The sequence below is a fragment of the Mus musculus genome, chromosome 19 (assembly GCF_000001635.26).
Source record: "Mus musculus strain C57BL/6J chromosome 19, GRCm38.p6 C57BL/6J".
NCBI classification, from domain to species: domain Eukaryota; kingdom Metazoa; phylum Chordata; class Mammalia; order Rodentia; family Muridae; genus Mus; species Mus musculus.
The window spans coordinates 10273890-10288485 of NC_000085.6; the positions used below are offsets into that span (position 1 = coordinate 10273890).

The window sequence follows — 14596 nt, forward strand, 5'->3', positions numbered from 1 at the left end:
CCATAGGCAGGAGTCGTGGCCCAGGAGCTATAAGCCCAGCATCCACCACCCAACTGTGTAACTTACTGGTTGTGCCTCAGTTTCCTTATCTGTGACATGTCGGTTATGCTTTCCTCTTAAAGTTCCAGCCAGGATGCCAAGAGAGAAGGTCTGCAGAACCCTCACAGTGCTGGACCAATGCCACAGCACATCAGTGGGGGTAGAGGGATGAGGGAGTGCGTGTGAACCCCGAGCAGCCCAGTTGCCCTCCCAGGCAAGGCAGTGGAATCTTCTGCTGGTCACCACTAGGTCACAGGAGGGGGGAGGGGGAGCAGGGGGCATCCCCTGTACAGATTCATAAATCCTAAGGCTTCTATTTTTATGGGCCTGAAAGACGTCCTTTCTTTGGAGACCCCAGCCCATTACAATGAGGGGCCTGTTCCCCTGCTGGGGCTGTGATTTCATTTGGAGGAAATGTCTTTGGAGGGGGAGGGCCAGGCCACTTCCTGGCCTGGGGCGGCTGTAAAGCACCTCTTCACCACCCCACTCCCAGAGTGGCCCCTAAAGACTAAACCGTGGTGGGATCAGGACTCTCCTCCCAGACCCTGAGAACTTCTAGGGCAGGCCACACCCTCTCCAGCAGGAACTTTGCTCCCCTACCTTGGCAGGCATGCAGGGGGTGGCAGGCCCCAGGGGGGTGTGAAGGGGTTCCAGGCCCCAGGGGGTGTGTGAAGGGGGTGGCAGGACCCAGGCAGGTGTGAAGGGGTTCCAGGCCCCAGGGGGTGTGTGAAGGGGGTGGCAGGACCCAGGCAGGTGTGAAGGGGTTCCAGACCCCAGGGGGTGTGTGAAGGGGGTGGCAGGACCCAGGGGGGTGTGAAGGGGGTTCCAGACCCCAGGGGGTGTGTGAAGGGGGTGGCAGGCCCCAGGGGGGTGTGAAGGGGTTCCAGACCCCAGGGGGTATGTGAAGGGGGTGGCAGGCCCCAGGGGGGTGTGAAGGGGTTCCAGACCCCAGGGGGTGTGTGAAGGGGGTGGCAGGCCCCAGGGGGGGTGTGAAGGGGTTCCAGACCCCAGGGGGGGGTGTGAAGGGGGTGGCAGGACCCAGGGGGGTGTGAAGGGGGTTCCAGACCCCAGGGGGTGTGTGAAGGGGGTGGCAGGCCCCAGGGGGGTGTGAAGGGGTTCCAGACCCCAGGGGGTGTGTGAAGGGGGTGGCAGGCCCCAGGGGGGTGTGAAGGGGTTCCAGACCCCAGGGGGTGTGTGAAGGGGGTGGCAGGACCCAGGCAGGTGTGAAGGTGTTCCAGGCCCCAGGGGGTGTGTGAAGGGGGTGGCAGGACCCAGGCAGGTGTGAAGGACTGCCCTTCATGTGGATGGAATTACTTAGGTAGGCAGCCCTAAAGGGTCTCTTTTTCTGCCCCCTCCCTTACCATGGCCAAATTTTCCTGGTGATGATTCAGGCCTCTGGGTTAAATATTGACCATTCTGCGAGTTCCTCTTCCTAAAAATGCAAACTTCTTTTAAAAATGCACGTGCTGCCTTCTCCATCATTATTACCATCACCATCACCACCACCACCACCACAATCATCTGGTTATAGTGTCTCTGTATTTCAGGCTGGTCTCAAACTGTGTTGAGATCTTAAATTTCTGCTCCTCCTGCTTCTGCCTCCAGGGTGCTGGAATTACAGGTAATGCACCTTACGCCTGGTTTTATGTGGCAACAGGGATGAACCTGGGCACCTTCTTTGATCCCAGGCAGGGCTCAGGATGCACACAACCTGCCCTCACCCGGCAGGGACCTTCCAGATAGAGAGGCTCTCCAACCCCTCACCGTTCCACACTCCCTGAAATAACCCCACTCGCCCAAAGCTTACTGCTCTCTGCAGAGGCCATGGTGGACACAATGCCTTGGTTACCCTGTACTCTTGCACACACACTCTTCTTTCTAGGCCAGACAAAGGCACCTCCTCTTTGAAGTCCTCCTTGACCACTCCTTTATGGGGGCTGCAGGCCCCTCAATCCAACCTGGCCCCGGACAGACTGCCTTATAGTTAACTTCCTACATCCTGGCTGCTGCTTTTGCTGGACTCAATTGAGAGCTTTGGGGGTTAGGACCTCGGTAGGCATACAATGCCCTGTGATATCACCCCAGACCACCACTATATCCCCAAGGCTAGCAACAGCCCTGTCCTGTCCAGGAGGGAAACAGCAGCCCCTTGGCTCACACCTGCTCTACCTGCCAGCCAATGCCTCCTTGATAGCTCACCGGAGCCCCCTCGAACCACCTGAACAGAGCTCCATGGTTCCTGTGTTTGTAAAGTGGGATGCCAACTTCCCAAGGCTATAGTGAGAACAGATGGGTGCCAACCTACAGGGCTTGCCATAGGCCTGAGCATGGCTCAGGTCTCCAAGAGGTGGTCACTGTAGTAGAACCCGCAGGTCTACTCACATCCTAGCGCTGCCAGGAACCACAGGGAGTGTCCTCAGGATAGACTGAAGACCTTGACATCTGTAGACCCCACAGGGAGGACCAACAGCAGCAGCCTGTGTTGTCTGTCAGGCTGATGCCTTCTTCTCAGGCTCACACACACACACACACACACACACACACACACACACACACACACACAAACACACACACACATACACCAGGGCCAGAATCCCTGAGGAAGTATTGCCTTTCTCATTTCCAGGCCTGCAGCCCACCTGGGCAGGGTGGCCAAGGGGCTGGCCTTTGAAAGCACAGGAAGGGAGATGGTAGCAAAGGAGGTGACAGAAAGTTGCGTGGGCTGAGGGCCGCGTGCGCCACCAGCCTGTGCCCGGGCGTGTTCAACCCAAGTTAGGGGCCCAAAAGCTGTTGCTTTTCACACATCAGCTGTGCTGGAGCAGAAGGCAGAGCCGAGTCTGCCCAGGGCCGGGGCAGAATTTCAGCAGGAGAGAGGTCCTCAAATGCCTGGCCCCAGGAAGCATAGATGATGTGCCTCAGGCAGCTAGACCAGGAGAAAGTCGGGCTTCTGTCCCCCAGCCAGGGTCTGAGGCTAACAGACACCTGACATATTCTCACCCCAACCCATAGCCCTGAAGGAGAGTTTCACTTCCTCTACCCCTCAGCATTAGGGGTCCTCACTATAGCCCTCCAGGTTAGTCTGCCTGTCTGCATCACGAGTCATGCTGTGAAGCCGGTCCGGTTGTTCTGTAGGGTTTGTGACCAGAGACCTTTTCCTATAAAAGCACCATCTAGGGATCAGGCTTGGAGTCACAGGAGTGGGGCAGTGAGAAACCAACCGTACCACTAGGGTGACCTATGGCCACCTGCACTGAACCAGACATATGCTTCCAACAAGTACTCAGCCACATGGCTTTCTCTTTCTTTTTGTTTTTTTTTTTTAATTATGTAGTGTTTAGTGCTGTTAGCTGTGGTATCAAGCAGTTACAGAATCCCTCTTTCATACTTCTAACACATGAAGAAACCGGAGGCTCAGAGAGGTTCAGGTAACCAGCCCAAGGTCACTCAGTTCAGTGACTGCTGGAGGCAGGCATAAGGCTCCGGAGCGCGTGCTTGGCCAGCCCCGCCCCGCCGTCGCCCCGCCGTCGCTCACCAGGCTCCATTTATCACCAGCTCCACTTCTCGTTCTCACGCTAATTATTTTCCAACTCCTCTTCAATGAAAAGAATTTGCCATCTGCCACCAGGCCCTGCCACTGACACCAGCCAACTCCCCAGGAATCAATTGGGGCCTTTCGCTTCCTGCTGGCTGTTCTGAGAGGGCTGCTGGCTGCTGAGGAATGGGGGAGGTAGGGCCAGAGAGAGCGGCAGGACCCTCTCTTTAGCAGCCTGGACCGGACTCTCCACGTTCTGTCCTGGGCAGGGGGAGTTCCTGAAGGTGAAAGGTCCCTCTAGCTCTGGCCAGGCCGGGCTTTACTTCTGAATTCTTTCTTAGAGATCTTTTTCTTCCCATAGGCCTCTCGTACGTGTTTCAGTTCTTTGGGCAGAGGTGGCCTGGAGGGAGCTCAGGCAGGCCGTGCTGGCCTCAGGTGGCACTCTTCCCCTGGGAGCTGCTGGGCTGGAGCAGGCAGGTGGCATTAGGCATGCAGCCAGTCTCCTCCCACCCCTTGCAGTACAGCTCACCCCACTGGATCTCCTGACCACTCCCTCTTTCAAGTACACAGAGCTGGAGGCTGCCCCAAGAAGCAACCTCCGCCTTCCCTCCAGTTCTGGATCATTGCTTTTCTGAGCCTCAGTTTCCTTATATGCAAATGAGATAGTGAAGCCACTCCCTTCTTGGAGGAGGAGGGGCTGGGAGGAGCAGGTGAGCACTTGCAGAGCCAGTGGCTCAAGGTTTGTTCCCATTCTGGTTCATTCTTCAGTTTCCTGCAGTGAGTGCAGAACCTTTACCTCTGCACCAAGTCTGCTGCCCTGCAACAGAAAGTCCCTGGCCATCCATTCCCAGTGGCAGGCAGACCTGCACTGGCCCCAATCCTTGAGTGACCTCTTCTCAGGTAGGGCTGGTGGTATCTCTGAGGAAACTACCAGAGTTGTTTCCTTGGACTCCTTGGACCCACAAGTCAGTGAGGCAGGAATGTCATCTCTCTAGAGGGGACAGCTGGGACTACTGAGCTCCTGCCCAAGGCCACAAGGTTGTAGACCACGCCAAATCCACATTCCTATGAGAAAGCTGTGTACCTATCTGCCTGTGCAACTGAGTTTCAGGTTGTCATACTGCAGAGCTCTTCCCCACCCAAACTCAGCACGCCCTGAGGACAGAGGCCTCCTCTTGCGCCCCACCCAGTCCAAGATTTCCTCCACCACACTGCTCTTCCCCGAAGCCTTCCTTTTGCTGGGGCTGCATGCTGGGAGTTCTTGGCTTCCCAGATGGCCCCCTGCAGGGAAGTTCACCAGATCTCAGCTCTACCCCATTCTCAGCTCCTCAGAACTTCCTCCAGAGGAGACTGTCAGTCTCTGGTGCTGGTGACACCTCAGAGAAGAATTAGCACCTTCCACTTCCTTAGGGGATCCCTAATGAGGTCGTTAATGAGGTGTTAAGTGGGCACGCCAAGTATGACACCTCCCCTCTGGGAACCCCCCACCCCTTGGGCCCAGCCTACCCTGAGCCACGTTCAGCCCCACCTCCTCAGGCAGTAGACCAGCCCTCGGATCTGGTCTGCTTGAGTGCATGCTGCTCGAAGGTTAGAGAAAGCCTTCAGAGCTGTGTGTGCCTTGGAGAGCCACCACCTGGGCAGTACAGCCATCTAGGGCACAGGCCAGAAGCTCTGGCTCTTGGGTTTCAGCCACTCCCAAGTCATCTTCAAAGCCAGCAGGGATCAAATGATGGCAAGCAGAGCTCCTTCCCCAGGGAGCTGCTCTACAGAGCTCTGGTGACTCAAAGGGCCAGCACCCACCCTCCACCCCCCAACTGTGTAACATGGGACCACCAATAGCTTTATGGCCCAGTCTCTCCTTTGCTTGGCTCTCCTTCTTTCTGTGCTATCTGAGGGGACCCCAGATGAAGGGAGGTGATCACGGCAGGCAGGTCTCTGGAGCCTGGCCCTCCATGTCATTTAGAGCAGGGTTTAGTTGCTGTATATATCCCTAGGCTTTGAACTAAGTGCTCAAAAATGTCTGAGAGCCATGAGATAGAGGAGCCCTCTGGTCAACTCTGGCATTTAGGGAGAGAGCCTTGGGATGCTGCTCAGGTGTCCTTCCAGGCTTGGGAGGCCATTCCATATCTCCTCCATTGCCTGAGCTAGGAGAGCAGAAGGGCCTATAGGAGAAAACTCTTGACCTCAGGCCACAACTTCTATTTTCACACTCCCTCTTATCCCTCCCACAGTAGGACAAAGCTGGACTCATCACAAGTTACAGAGGCCTCCGAGAAGGGGCAGTGCCTGGAGGGCCCCTACTGCTGGGTGGAGCACAGGCTGGACCTGGCCCTGGCCCAGGGACTCTATTTCTCAGCCATCCACTGGGCGAAGACTTCGGAGTGCAGTCCGGGAGGGGCTAGCCACTTCCTATGACAAGTCAGATGAGTCAGTGACCATTTCCCCATCAGTAACCGGCTGACACTGATGACAGCGCTTCCCTCGTGGGCTGAGGGACAGTGGGACAAAGCCATTTCAATGTTGTGGAGTGTTGAGAGCAGACTCTGACACGGCAGGATGCTTGATGCTTGGCAGTGTAAACTACATACACTGCTTTAGGAACCGCTCACTGTCTTCTTCAAAAACTTAGCATGGGCTAGCCAATGAGATGGCTCAGCAGGCAAAGGCGCTTGCCACACAAACAAGAGTCTGATGGAACCCACGGGCAGAACCAACTCCACAAAGTTGTCCTAGACTTCCACAGGCATGCTAGGAAATGTGTGCACCCCTCCCCCATCATATACACTTCCAATAGTTTCTTTGTTTTTCTAAAGCATATCATGGTTCCTAAGTGGCCTTTAAATAAAATTAAAACTCTCAGGCATTGGCTTTCTACCAAGTGCCCGACGTCCTGCATCCTGCCATGATCACCAAGACCATCCTCTATGTCCTAACTCTTGGTTCTGTGCCGGGCTCTGTTCCTGTCCATGGTTCCCACCAACTGCCCCTGGCCAGAGAGTCTGTCCTCTCCTGGCCCCCTTGCTTCATGTGCTGCTTCTGCTGTTGTCTGTAAGGTCTGTTTGGGTACCTGTCCCCAACTTCCCCCAAACTCCAGTCCTGATGGTAGATCAGCTCAGCCTGTGGCCTACTTTCTGCAGGTTTCTGGTATGGGCTTCACCTTCTCTATTACATTGCACGTTCCTGGGGAGAAAGCTTTGGCTCTGCCTACTTCTTCCTAGTCTGTGATAGAGGTTCCAGGACTCTTAGCAACCAGCAGGCTGAAAATCAGAGGCACTGGGGAGCAGGACACCTGCCTCCAGCACAAAGCTGCCCATGTGGGACCTGGACAGAACTCATGGTCCACTTTGTTCAGGATAGGTTAAGGCTGGGCAGAGGCAGGGCCCAGCCTGTGTAGTGATACCTTCCTTTCAAGAGGCCTTGCCCCTGATAGTCAGGTGCCCAGTCTTGTCACACTGTCACTTCTGTGGTTTCATTCCCTTGGTGCCGCAGGAGGAGGAGCTGGGGCTCTCTGCTGCCACTTGGCAAGACCAGAGCAGGGGTGGTAGCAGGGTTTTGGCAGGCCCCGTTTCAGTCAACCTGGGGCTATTGCCCATTGTGGAGAGAGGAGCCTCACCAGGATAAGAAGTCAGTGAACCCTATCTTCAGGGGGCAAATCTTTCAAGGAAAGAGCGACTGGCAACATGCATATAAGGCTAGCAGGGCAGGTGAGCGCTAATAGGCTTCCCATCCTGTTTCTTCGGGCCAGACAAGGTCCTGGTGAGACCAGAGAGGCTGAGGCTCCTGCTAGGCCAACCCTAGTACCTCATCTCCCTCGGGACTCAGGGCGGTAATGTGACAAAGCCTGCTTCCTCAGCAGGCACAGTCCTTTCCTGCACATCCCAGGAAGGCTCTGGAGTGAGGGATGGCAGTGAGGGGGGTCGGGCCTGCGTCATAGCTCGTGCTGGCTTCTCCACCCTCAGTGGCCGCTGGCAGCTATAAATACCACTCCAATCTCTGGATGTTGCGGGAGATGACCTAGAATCGTGGGCTTGGAGGCCTCCAGGGGCCCCCTCCCTGCTCATTTCAGATAGCGCCTGTCTGACCAGAACATCCTTGCAGCTGGAGAGTCGGCACCCACCTGAAGAAGAGGCGAGATAAGAGCAGTAGCCAAGACCAGAGCAATGCCTCAGCCGGCCATGGGGAACACCAAACCCAAAGAGTAGCACTTTGATTGCAAACCCTCTTCACAGGCCAGGTATTAAGGACCCCAGGCCCCAGACAGCCCAAGAGATAACAAAGAGACACAGCCACCTGAGACCTGCTGCTATTTGTACCACTACCACAGCCTCTGGCTTTGGGTTCTCTCTGGAGCCCACTCAGTGTTAAAAGCTCCTAAGCCCCTGGACCCTAAGCCTCCTCTTCACCTTCTCAGCCCCCACAGTCTCTGTGTGATTTTTAGTTGAAACTGGATCCCAAATATGTCATCCCCCTGGGAGCCTCACCGGAACAAACCCCACTTTGACTGGGGCCTTTGGGGTGTCAGTTGTTTAAACAGGCGGCAGCTTCCTTCTCCTACCTGGCAGCTTGCCTTTGAGCGAGACCTCCCTTCTTAGGAGCCCAGGCCTGGCTGACCAGGAGCACAGGACAGAAGGTGGTCCCCAGACCTTGTAGAACAAGGACACTGATCCTCACAGAAGTCAGCTTTGGTTCCAAGTTTTCTAGCTTGGGGCAGGGCAGGCTTCAAGGGGAGACGAGGAGGAGATGATGGGAGAGAGCACAGGGCCATGTGGACACAGATGGGTCTGGCTAAGCAACTCTTTACTGTACCCATCCTCTACTCTCTGTGTGCCCGCCACATGCCAAGGACATAAGGGGTGGTAACAGAGATGAGCCATGGAGTGACATGAGGTCAGATTCCCACGCATCTCCAGTCCAGAAGAAAAAGAGATAATCCAAGCCATTCTTTACATAAGGCAAGGACAATTCTATTACAAGACAGAGAGGCTACACAGACCTGAGTGTGGCTGCCCAGAGAACACAGAGCCAGAATTGGGTCAAGCAAGGCAGAAAGAGAGACCACTGGAGGAGGTAAGAGGGGGCGAGCACAGAACATACAGCTCTACCATACACCTCTACACAAAGGAGGAAACAGAGTGGGGCCAAGACCAGGTTAGCAGAGGCAGGGACGGAGAGGAGGCTGAAAAGAGGCTGGTGGGGTCAGATCCTGGGACCTGGCCAAGGTGAATGTGAGGTGAAAGAACATGGATAGTCTAGGTTGAGAGTCGACAAAGTCGACAGTGATAGGGAGAACACTCGGGCAATGAGCAGAAAGACCTGGAGGGCGGCCTTTAAATCACAGGCCAGGAGCTACTTGGCCCCACACAGAAGCACCATATTTCCAAAGAGTTCTGATTCAGCCCAGTCCTGACTCAGGCGAACCTGCGCACAAGTACAAGGGAACAGGCCCATGGCAGGAAACGCCATCAGGAGTAGTCACAGGGTTCTGAAGTTTGCTTGAAGTTTGAGGATTTTCCCTGGACAGTCAACTCCTCACTCCTCTTGTCACCCAGTCCTGACCATGATAATTACTGTATAGGGAGACATAACTCAGGGAAGGTCTGAGCTAATGTAAACCCACACTGGGAGATGCATCGGAAGTCACCACCCACCAATCCATCCATCCAATCAGCCATCCACTAAAACACCCATCCATCTATCTATCTAGTCACACATTCACTCAAGCATCTATACATACATACATACATACATACATACATACATACATACATACACTCAAGCATGCATGAATACATACATGCACTTAAACATCCATCCATCTAATCATTCATCTACCTGTGCATTTATCCAACTGTTCACTCAAGCATCCACCCATCCACCCACCAATTAACTCGAGCATTCATCTGTCCAGCCTTCCTTCCTCTATATCACTCCCATTTCTACTCATCTCACAATGCCCATCACACTAGAAGTGCTCTCTCTCTCTCTGCCTACATTCACCTCCTCTCATGCTGTCTCATCTCTTTCCTAAACACAAGCCTTTCCTCTGTCATTCAAGCCCTGTCTGTACGCCTCCATTTGTTCCCCAAGCCCATCTCTGAATGCCTGCCTCTCTGGTGTCACTCGGTTCCTAGCTCAGGGGCATATCCTTGAGCCCACCTGCCCTGCCCATCCATCACACAAGGTTGTTTCATTTTCCTCTCAGCACTGTGTGCCACCTAATGCTCTCTGTGTGGCTCTCCCATCAGAGTATGGCTTCCCAGGGGCAAGCCTGATCTATTTTCACCCAGAAAATGGCCTGGCAGGTGGGAGAAACTCACCAAGATCCAGATTCCTGAAGGAAAAACCATTGCTGAGCAAGGCCCAAGAGACAGTGACAAATTGATGATATACAGGAGCCAATGCAGAGCTAAGCCTAGGACCTAGGGCTCTGATGGTCAGCTTCAAGCTTTCTTTGCCAGGAAACCAAAGCCTAAGCCCCACTGCCCCTGTGGCAGGAACCATGCAGGAGCTCACACTGGCACTGGTGAGTGTGCTTTGGGCAGGCCAGGAGTATGGTATCTTCATTCTATGGAGGAAGCTTGTATCAGGAAAGGAAGGTCCAGCGATCTGCTTGTTGTGAGGTTCTGTTGCCTAAGGGGCTCTCCCGGGTCTTCCTGGCCATGTGTGACAAGTGCCACCTTTGTTAGGTATCTAGGAGGGAAGGAAAGAGGAGCTCAGAGAAGAGCCCTGAAACCTGTGCTCTCAGGACAAAACTGGGGGTGGTCAAGCCCTCTCCCAGTGACAGGGCCTGCGCCTGGGCCTGACTAAGGATGCAATGGCAGTCATCCTGTAAGCAAAGAACAGGGTCTGGAGGAGACTTTGCCTCTGAGACCCGAGAGCCAGGAAGGGGAGGGGGTGGGCGGGCAGGAATGGTTACTGTGACCTAACTCTATAGGGGCCTCCAGTTTTGAAGTCTGCCAGATTGAGCCTATTCAAACTCAATACCTCTGCCAGTCCATATGGCCTAGGCAAGGTGCTAAACCTGGACTCCTCTTCGTAGGATGACAACAAAAGCAGCCAAGCATCCTTGGCCACTGGGGAAAGGAGAAGGAGCCTGAGCACTGTGTCTGCTCTCAGGATGATTACTCGTTCTGCCTCCCTCCCTGGGACTCTCACGTGCTCTCTGCTAGCTTGCTATAAGCAAGCTCTATGACAGCCACACCCACTATTCGTGTGTGTGTGTGTGTGTGTGTGTGTGTGTGTGTGTGTGTGTTTGCGTGTGCACACACAAGACACATCCTACCACAGAGTGGTGGGGTTCACCTTAGTTCCTCTTCCTGCTGCTTAGCCCAGCACTGTCCCAAAGAGGCCAGAGGAAGGCTATGGATGAGTTTTCACCCTAATACCTCTTACTCAGAGGCTAAGAGCTGAGGAAGGGCAGTCAGTTGTTTTTCAGAGCTAAGACTGGGTAACAGCTGATTTGAAGTCCCTGTGGTCCATGGGTGCTAGCCCTTCTCCATCATCTGCACAGAGGCTCCTCATAGCTCTTCTGGGGCTTTGACAGGATGCATGAGATCACGTCTGGGGCTTCCAGAGAGAAAAGGCTGGGGGGATAGAGGTAGGATTAATTATGTATTAATGTGTTTATTTTATTAGTGCTTCTATTGACTGCAAAGGCAGAGTAGAAAAACATAGGGGAGTTAGGGTCAGTGTGTATGGGCTACCACAGGGCCTGGCCACTTAACAGTAGATGTAAGTTGCAGCTACTTTGAGCCCTGGTACCTGGAAAAGATAAGTAACAACTGTGGGATGCTGGTGGAAGAGCAATTCAGACCAGTTGTCTTACCTGTAAATGAGAATGTAAAGAGTCACAGGCCGCAGGGCTGCCCCTGGGGAGGAGTCATGGAGGCATCTGGTACCAATCTGTGTATGGGTGGTAAATAGTGGGCATTTCTTCCACTACTGGAGGACAAGCCATAGAAAGAAAGCCCTGGGATGGGCTCTGCAATGCCCCCACCAAGGCTAGCTAATTGTGTTTGTTGCCAGGCAGAATCATGGTGAGACAACTCCCCCATATCTGTGCCCATCCCAGAATCACACAGTTTTCTTTCTCCTCCTTCCTGCTTAGTCTTGGGCACCTGGGATCCCTGCTAGAAGCCAAAGGTTATCTCTGTTGGGTCAGGCTGTCTTCTCACCCCTAGCACATGGGTGAACCCTACCAGACTACTCTGAAAGTGACCAGGCAACCTCTTGCAGCTGTACCCACCTAGAGAGGTTATCAAGTCTGAGCCAATGTACCCTCTATTCACAGAGTTCTTCACCTATGGGAGGTATAATGCAGCCTCTTGGTGACAGCCTGTTTGCCCTCATGGCTCATACGGGCAGGTACCGAGTGGCACAGAGGTCATGGGTCACAGCATTGACTTTGTTAAAGGTGATTATACAAAGTAGAATGGAAACCACCCAAAGATGGTGCTTAGAGTTCCCATCTTACAGGACTGAAAGTATGCCACAAAGCTGGCCATAGACAAGACTGCAGGAAGTGAGGCGTTTGGCTCCCAGCCTAGCTAATGCAAGTCCCATCTGGGGGCTGTCAGCAAAGGGAAAAAGAGGGTTCTTCTTCCTTGGATCTAGTCACTGGTTACTTAACCTGTTCTCACCAACCCAGAGGACGCAGACCACAGCTTCCAGGAGCCACTGTGGACGAGCTGTCAGCCAGGCCCTTAGGAGGCAGAGTCGTGCTGGAGAGGTTCACAAGTTCAAGATGCTAAAGCAGATGCAGCTGAAAGGGGTGAAGGGAAGGTCAGGCCTAGGGTGGCTTGAACCAAGACAAGCGCTTCTGCTAGGAGGAAGGGTAGAGGCCTGCAGACTGGCCATTCCAGGACAGAATGGAGCAGATGTATCTGCACAGGGCTCCTGGCTTTGGCCATGTGTTTCTTTGCCCTAGCCACACAAAAGTCCCATTGATGCTGCCCCTCACCCCCGCGTCCTGGGGTCAGTGCCCCAGAACAGGGCTCTGTGGGCCTCTCCTGCTTCTAGCTAATAGTCCAGCTGTTGCTGCCGCCACTGCTGCTGTCCAGGCATGCCAGGCATGCCAGGCCCGGGCAATATGAAGTCACATGCTCTGCGCGGGCGAAGCCATGCACTGCTGGGATAGTTCATGTGTAGTACAGGGCCTGCCAAAAAGCCGGGTGCCAAGAAGCACTGTGGCCTTCCTGCCACCCCCCAGTCCCGCCTATCTTCCAGGAGGGCAAATCCTTGGGCAAACAGTCAGACAGGTGCAGAGGACAAAGCGAAGGGGGAAGGGGGAAGGAAAAGCAAACACCAAGGCCTTGGCTCTGCCTGCTGCCTGCTGGACCGTGTTCTGGTGGCCCTGCCTAGAGCGGCCACTAGTGCCCCAACAATTTGCCTGTGGTATTTGGAGAGTCTAGAAGAGCAAATGAGTTGACTCCCTACTATCCACTCCCCCAGAAGGCCTGACTGTGAAGCAGGGAAGGCAGCAACAGAAAGAAGGAACAGGGCCTGAGGCCTCCAAAGTTGCCTGCCACCCACCTAGGCCACCACACATGCTCCCTCAGTCTTTGTCTAGGGGACAGGGTAAATGGCCCCCACAGGAGACATTCTGGAGAGGGGCAGGCTCACCTGGGCTTGGAGTCTACTGAAGGACTTTGAACAAGTCATAGGGGCTTAGGGCCAGTGATGCCTGCCACTTACAACCTCTAAAGTTAATTGGATGAGGCCTATGTAGGAGTCCCTGGCATATGTGTGGTAGGAGAGAAGGTACCCTAAAGAGAGACACTTGTGCCCCTCCCTTTGGTTTCAGGCTATAGAAACAATAGTCCCCAAAGAATTTTTTAAAATGTCCCTAAGAATCTCCCGGTGTGGGAAGAGAAAGGCTGAAGCCTGGTGCCAGTCAGAGGAGAAACTTGCCTCCTAGGAAGAGGTTCCACACAATCGCCACCACCTTGTAGGACAGATGGAAACAGAGACAATGCTCATCGGGGCTATACCCTGACCAGTACTGTTTAGTTACACACACCTCTTGCCTTCTATTTAAACCTAAATATCATGTCAGGACCCTGCGCACAGACTTGGAGGGGTTACGTAACCCTTCTGTCTCTTCTTCTCATTGGCATAGCCGTGCTGTGCTCTCTTCTTCAAGACTTCCTGTCTCTAACTGGCCAACAGGGAACAGACGATCAGTCTAGTTTGTTGGGTCTGCTGGACCTTAGGCTTTGACCCCTAACAACTCCAGTAACAGGCACAGGGCTCAGCACACACAAGCCTATGTGGATGCCCAGCCTAGAGCTTCCTGTGGATGTGGGTGGACTGGAGGCAGGCTCAGAATGAGGGATAGCACTGTGGAGGTCTAGCATGCTTGCCCAGCTGTCCTTGGACGCCCTGGGAATATGGTGCTAACACTTGATCACTGACCTGGGCTGAAGGGCCAGGCAGAAGGAATGGATAGGCTATTTCTGCTCCACAGTCAGGGTCTGCTCGTGCTGGCCTCAAACCCAGGGACAAAGCCCTAGAGTTGAGAGAGAAGTGTGCCACTCCCTTTTGGAGCTGACCTCAACCTAGATGCAAACAGAGGACAGGCTAGATTCTAAGGGTCTCCCTTTGTTTCGTGCGCCTCAGTTGGATGGGCTTCAGGCCTCCTGCTTTTAGCCCATCTCAATCTTGCTGTCTACAGAGCTCTTCAGATTTCCCAGGCTTAACCTTAAACACTGTCTCCAAGATGTCATTAGGGTCCACCAACCCCTCAGGTGGAACAATTGGTTCTCCTCCATTCTGTGCTTCCCCAAAGGCTGGGGGCTGCTACAGGGCAGAGCTGCACACCCTGCATCTCCATGTCCTTGGCATCTAGCACAGAGCCTGGTGCCTAGCAGCTGCTCAAGAAATGTCAAACAAGGCCCCAGCCCGGCTCCTTGCTCCTCTCAGATTGCACTGCCAACACACATGGCCAAGAAGATTCAAACCCGGTTAGCAGGAACCAGGGCAAGACTGTGTCCCTGAGCTGGGTAGAAGGAGGTTTCTGCTCCCTCA

General features: G+C 54.1%; 1 protein-coding gene across 3 annotated transcripts in view; it reads right to left on the reverse strand.

Annotated features, from left to right (window-relative positions):
• Dagla (diacylglycerol lipase, alpha) overlaps window positions 1–14596 on the reverse strand; it is a 59613-nt gene that overhangs the window by 28625 nt on the left and 16392 nt on the right. Inside the window, exon 1 of one of the 3 annotated variants that reach the window (XM_006527114.3) lies at window positions 9889–10417. The exons of 1 other annotated variant lie outside the window; for it this stretch is intronic. The gene's annotated coding sequence lies outside the window, so the exon portion shown is untranslated. Of the gene's footprint in view, window positions 1–1400; window positions 1467–9888; window positions 10418–14596 lie in introns of those variants that run through there. One more of the 3 variants, XM_017318213.2, reaches the window with a different exon arrangement.